Genomic DNA, 6,684 nt, shown 5'->3' on the forward strand with positions numbered 1-6,684 from the left:
TCATGGTGTGGTGTGATTGTGTGAAAGTGGTAAAGTGAAGAAGTGATTTTTGGAAAAGAGAATAGAGTGATGAACGTGAAAGTGATGAATGTTAAAGTGTGATAGTGAAAGATGAACATGAATATTATTTACCATGGGCTACACAATATTAATTTTGGGCCTTATTTTTTTGAATTGGCCATGATGTTAGTAAGTGTGGCAAACAGTATGTCCCCAAATGTCTTTTGTTTTGTAGTGATGGAGTAACTTCCACTTTTTTGTTTTGTCCTTAACAATTTATAATTTCTATAAAAAGAAGTCATATAATCCTAGATAATCACCACCAACAAAAAATATAAATAAATTAGACCAAATAAAAAAAATATAATATGAGGTAATTAATGTAATTTCCAACTCATCACTCACATATTATATATCAAAATAATAACTAATGCAAATTATAAATTATTCTTCAAATTAACACCAAATTGGTCTAGTGGCGTAAGACTTTACTAGATCCACATGAGGACAAAAAGATTAAGGGTTCCATTCCCGAGAGCGACACTTGTTGGAATTAGTACTATAATAATATGTATGTAGTATAATGAAGAAAAGGATATTGATTGGGCACTTGATATGTTTTAGTCGAGTTAGGATCCTCTATAATATTGAGGAGGTAAGTGCATAAAAAACAACTACAAAATAGAATAATGTGACACTTTTATCCTTTAGATATAATAGTATGACACTTTTACTTTTCAATACAAATACAAAAACTACAATTTACCTCTTCAATAATATTAGAGGTGATTCTTTTTTGTTTAATCTTATCCCATTCTCACTAATCTTGTATATATATAAGAAGAAATATATCTCTAATTAATATCATTCCAATAGTCATTGTATTTATCAATTACCATTCTCATCCATCATATCATGGCTGCTTCAATGAACAAAATTGTGTTATCATCATTTACATTAGTAACAATATTTGTTATATTGCAAATGATGAATAGTGTGGAGTCATTCAGATTTATTCCAAGAGTAGTTGTTGGAATAGCAAACAAACTTCCAAATTTGCAATTAAGCTTTCATTGCAAGGACAAACATCATGATAACGGGTATCATACTTTGGCTCATGGTGAAAATTACTGGTTCGGGTTTATAATTTCTCCCAATTTTATTAATCGTATGCAAAATAATGAATAGATATCGACCTCACCCAAAGGATATGGAATCATCACCATGTTTTTATGGTTAAAACATAGAAAAATATCTATTATTCCCAACTTGGATAATATGGCTATTAAATAGAGATTCTGAATTTGGGAGTTCATTATGGATCGAGGAAAGTATTAGCATTTCATCTGCCTGTATTAAAACAATACCCTCACTAGTAACATGGACTTTTTATACCCTCAAGATTATTTGTTAAATATTCAATTACTTAAGGAAACTATTTTATTCTTTATTTTTGTGTCTCATAAGAGTTTATCTTATTCCTACGTATCTCTATGTGCAATAGGGAAATCAAAACTATGTAGTTCTGGTTATGAAAATGGATTTCATTTGTTCGATTGAGTTTTGTTGATTTGGAAAATTTTGGTTCGATTGAGTTGATTTTTATTGATTTTAAAATATTTATAATATACGTTTGTTTTAATTCAATGGAACTAATAGCTTATAGACGGTGTTGGTCATAGAGTTTCTTCCCATTTTCAAAAAAATTATAGATGACTCGAACCATGACTTTACTATAAAAATTACATATTTAATCGTGTGATATGATAATTTTTAATTATTTTTAATATGTAACTAATAGCATAGAGACGGTGTTCATCATGTACTTTCTTTCCATTTCCAAAGAAGTTAGAGACAAATCAAACCATGACTATACTATAAAAATACCATAAAATTTATTTAGATGATAAAATAGTTTTTATTATAATCCTTATATGTAATTAACAACATTGAGATGGTGTTGGTCATAGATATTCTTCCTATTTTCAGAGAAGTTAGAAACGAGCCGAACCATGACCGTATTATAAAAATTCCTTAATTAATTAAGTGATAATATATATTTGAATTATTTTTAATACGGAATTAATTGCATAGAGATGGTTTTAGTCGTATACATTCTCTCATTTTCAGATAAATTAGAGACAACTCAAACCATAACCTGAATATAAAAATTACATATTTAATCATGTGGTATGATATTTTTTTAATTATTCTTAATATGGAAATAATAGTAAAGACAACGACTTCCCATTTTCAGAGAAGTTAAAGACGACTGGAACCATGACCGACTATAAAAATCTCAATGTCGCGCCTAGTCTTTCGGCTGCACGACTTTTTTAGAGTCACCACTACATTTTATAGTTAAAAATATAGAAAAATCTTTTAAGCCCAATTACCTTGGGCTTTTGGATTTTTGATATCTAGGTTTGGAAGTCGGTTACAAGGTAGGGAATGTATGAGCATCCTACCCGACCGCCTTAGGCTGTACCCTTCACTAAAATATATGACTTTATTATTATTATTATTTATTATAAAATTATCTAGTTAATTAATTAATTAGTAAAAGGAACAAATTTATTTATTTTTATTATTGTGCCTGACAAGATTAACATTGGTCCTACGTATCCCAATTTAGATAGAGAATCAATGCTTACATAGTTCTATTATAGAAAAATGTTTGTTGGTTGAGTTTTTTAATTAAGGAAAGAAGCGGCATAGTGCGACCTTCTGAAGGATGAGTTGAGGGAAAGAAGCCCCTAGAGCGATCTTCCCTCCATCCTTTATGTGGTTGGCAATTTTTACTTTTACATTTTATTAATTTTATAGGCTGTATTTCTAACCTGTTAACATGCATTGAATGGACGTCTGAGATGTAGGAGATCAAACCGTACAGTCCAAAATTCTTCATATTCTTCCATGTAGGCATGTGATGTTACAGAGCGTAGGAGAGATACTCCAAATCATGATGACTCCTAGGGTGGTAATGATTCTAATATAACGCTCATACTAGGTGTTATGTTTTTTCTCGCTCTTTTGTGTAAGGATTTGTGGGTATTGGGAATTATCTTGGAGGTTGTTTTCTGATATGTTTTTTGTGATGGGAAATGGTTGGATGTTGTGAATTTTTTGTTTGAGAGAATAAAACTCTCAGTTTTTTTGCTATTTTTCAAGGGTCTTTTTTAGAGAGGTTCCCCCTTTGAGAGATGTTTATTTTGAGGGAATGATGGCTCCTTTTGAGAGAAGTCTTTTGTTAGAGAGAGTTTTTCTTGAGAAAGCCCTCCTTCGTGTGGAATTCCTATCCTCTTTGGTGAATAAGACACTTTATTTATAGACTATGACTTATCACATGTGCTTAATGAGGAGAATATTTGTCATTAATTAGGAGGTTAAGGGAAATAAATCAGATTTACAACATAATCCAATTGATTTGAAATTTGCTTGATTTGATTTGCTTATTCTCATATTGCAACCTTAATTTACTTGATTCTAAATCTCTAAATGTTTAATTATTCATCGAATCAAATATTTAAAGAGTAATTATTATAATCAAAATTATTTGTGCAACACAATGAGATGGATATAAAATTTTCCAATCTTAATTTGATTTGCATATTTCCTAATTGCGATCTTTAACTTATTTGATTGACTTACAACTTTGATTTATTTGATTCCAAATCTCTAAACATTTAATTTTCTAATCAAATTGATTTGTGCAACACAATTAGATTGATATGAACTTTCTAATTTGATTTGATTTGCATATTTCCATATTGCAATCTTGATTTGATTTTTGAATCCTAAAGGATTTATTTATTATCAATGTGATTAATGCAACTTAATCAAATGGATATGATGTGATTCAAATTACATATTTTCATCTTTAATTTATCCGATAATTCAATCGAATCTTTAACTCATTCACTTTTTATTTTTAATTATTATTATTATTATTTTTGTTATTTTTAGATTGACTTTGAAAATTTAATTTTTTGAGAATTCAGTTACTTTGAATTTGAATTTTGGTTAACCTAATCACTTAGATTTAGGAACCTTATCATAACTGGTTTGACATTTATATTGCTTTGTTATTTTGGTTAACCTAATCACTTAGATTTAGGAACCTTATCCTAACCTAATCGCTTAGTAAGCCAATCAATAAGTTAGCAATTCATTCACTAACTTAGTAAGTGAGTCAGTAAATTAGTTAGTAAGTCAATCAGTAAGTCAGTAACTCAGTCAGTAAGTCAATTAGTAAGTCATTAACACAGTCAGTAAGTCATTTAGTATGTTAGTAATTCAGTTAGTAAGTCAATAATTGAGTCAGTAAGTCGGTCAAAACGTCATAAGTTAGTCAGACAGTAAGTTAGTAACTATGTGCGTAAGTTAGCTCAGTAAGTTAATATGTAAGTTAGTCAGCAACTCAATAAGTTAGTCTGTCAATCATTAAGTTAGTAACTCAATGATTAAATCAGTTAGTAAGTCAGTAGCTCAATCAATAAGTCAGTTAGTAAATTAGTCACTAACTTAATAAGTCAATCAGTAAATGTTAAAATAAGAATTTGGTTTTCAAGTAGTATTACTTATATAATACCATGAAATAATTATTAACTCTACTATGTTACAAATTATTTACTATTACCAATAACATATTACTATTCTTAAATATAAAATTATAGAGACGGAGATTCAAATTATCTCTGATTTACTTTTCTTTTTTCATTTTAAAATTTAATTTTTCGAAATCAAAATAGTAATATCTTAAATAAAAATATGATCAATGTCAATTTTAAACGTTAGAAATGACATTATACTTAAAAAACATAAAAAATATCTTTTAAGACTATAGAAGAATTTATTTCAATTTTATTTTGCATTTTGACAGTTTCAAATTTCAATATCTTCAAATTAATTTTAAGATCCAAAAAATAGTTTGAGAAATATTAAAAAATTCATCCATCTTAAGAACTCAATTTAATTTCGAATTGCCACTACTTATTTAATAATATGACATAATTATTAACTACATTATACTATATCTCACTTTGTTTACTAATATAAAAAACATATTTTTATTTTTTATTGGGAAACTTAATTTTTTGGAATGAGAATAGTAATAACTTTAAAACTAAAGTTGTTATCAATTTTCCTCATCGAAAATGTTATTGTAATTTGCAAGTGTCAAAACTATATTTTGATACTCTAAATAATATTTTTTTTCAGTTTATTTAGTATGTTTGACACTTTCAAAATTTAATCGATTTAAAATGACTTTATGGTCCAAAAAATGTTATTGAAACTGACTAACTTATTAAATGACTTAATGACTAGGTTACTGAGTGACTTACTAACTTACTTATTGTTTTACTGACTGACTTATTGACTTAGTGACTGACTTAATGTCTAACTTTGTGATTGACTTACTAGCTGATTTATTGACTTATTGACTTACTGGTACACTTACTTACAGACTTACTCACTTATTGACTTACTCAATAACTCAGTAAGTTTGTCATTAACTCAGTAAGTCAGTCACTCAATCACTAAGTTAATAAGTCAATCAGTAAGTCAGTGAGTAACTCAGTCACTAAGTTAGTTTGTAAGTCAGTAAGTCAGTCTGTAACTTAGTAACTCAGTAAGTCAATCTATAACTTAGTAACTCAGTAAGTCAGTCTGTAACTTAGTAACTCAGTAAGTCAGTGACTAACTCAGTAAGTTAGTCAATAACTCAATAAGTTAGTCAGTAAGTCAGTTACTAACTATGTAAGTCAGTCAATGACTCAGTTAGTCAGTAACTTAGTCAGTAAGTCAGTTAGTCTGTCATTAACTTAGTAAGTCAGTCAGTAACATAGTAAGTCATTCAGTAAATCAATAAGTCATTTAGTAAGTGAGTAAGTCAGTTAGTAACTTAATAACTCAGTAAATCAGTTAGTAAGTCAGTCAGTAAGTTACTTAGTAACTTAGTAAGTCATTCAGAAACTCAGTAAGTCAATAAGAAACTCAGTAAATCAATTAGTAACTCGGTAAGACAATGAGTAACTCAATCAGTAACTCAGTAAGACAATCAGTAACTCAAAAGTCAGTTAGTAAGTCAATCAGTGACTCAGTAAGTCACTCAGCAACTCAGTTAGTAAGTCATTGAGTAACTTAGTAAGTCAATCTCTAACTCAATAAATCAATCAGTAACTTAGTAAGTCAGTCTGCAATCATTCTCTAAGTCATTATGTATCTCTAAGCCATTAAGTCACTCAGTAAGTCAGTCAACCAACAACCTTGAAAGTGTGCATGTCAAGAGGAACACTTTGGAAAACTCTCCTTGAATGTCATGGTTTTGATGAGGACAACTTGTGCCTAAAAGAGCTTGAAGATCACCAACAAATCAACGTGCTTAAGTCTTTTTTTTTGGTACTAGGCTTAGACTAGATTCTAGTTTAAGTTGAGTCGAAGGCTTAGGGCACCTAATACATGTCTCATATGCATATATCTTTTAAATCATTTCATCCATGAGATATGTCATTCATAATATGTTCATGCATTACATAAATACATGTATATGTGCATTCTAGGCATAAAACTAAGTGTTAAACATGTATCATCTAAGTGCATAACGTATTTGATGCTTTGTATTTAAAAATACACATTTTAATTACTGTTAATCGATTAACCAATCATTTAATCGATTAACCC

Source organism: Lupinus angustifolius, chromosome LG05 (genome assembly GCF_001865875.1).
Source record: "Lupinus angustifolius cultivar Tanjil chromosome LG05, LupAngTanjil_v1.0, whole genome shotgun sequence".
Lineage (NCBI taxonomy): Eukaryota > Viridiplantae > Streptophyta > Magnoliopsida > Fabales > Fabaceae > Lupinus > Lupinus angustifolius.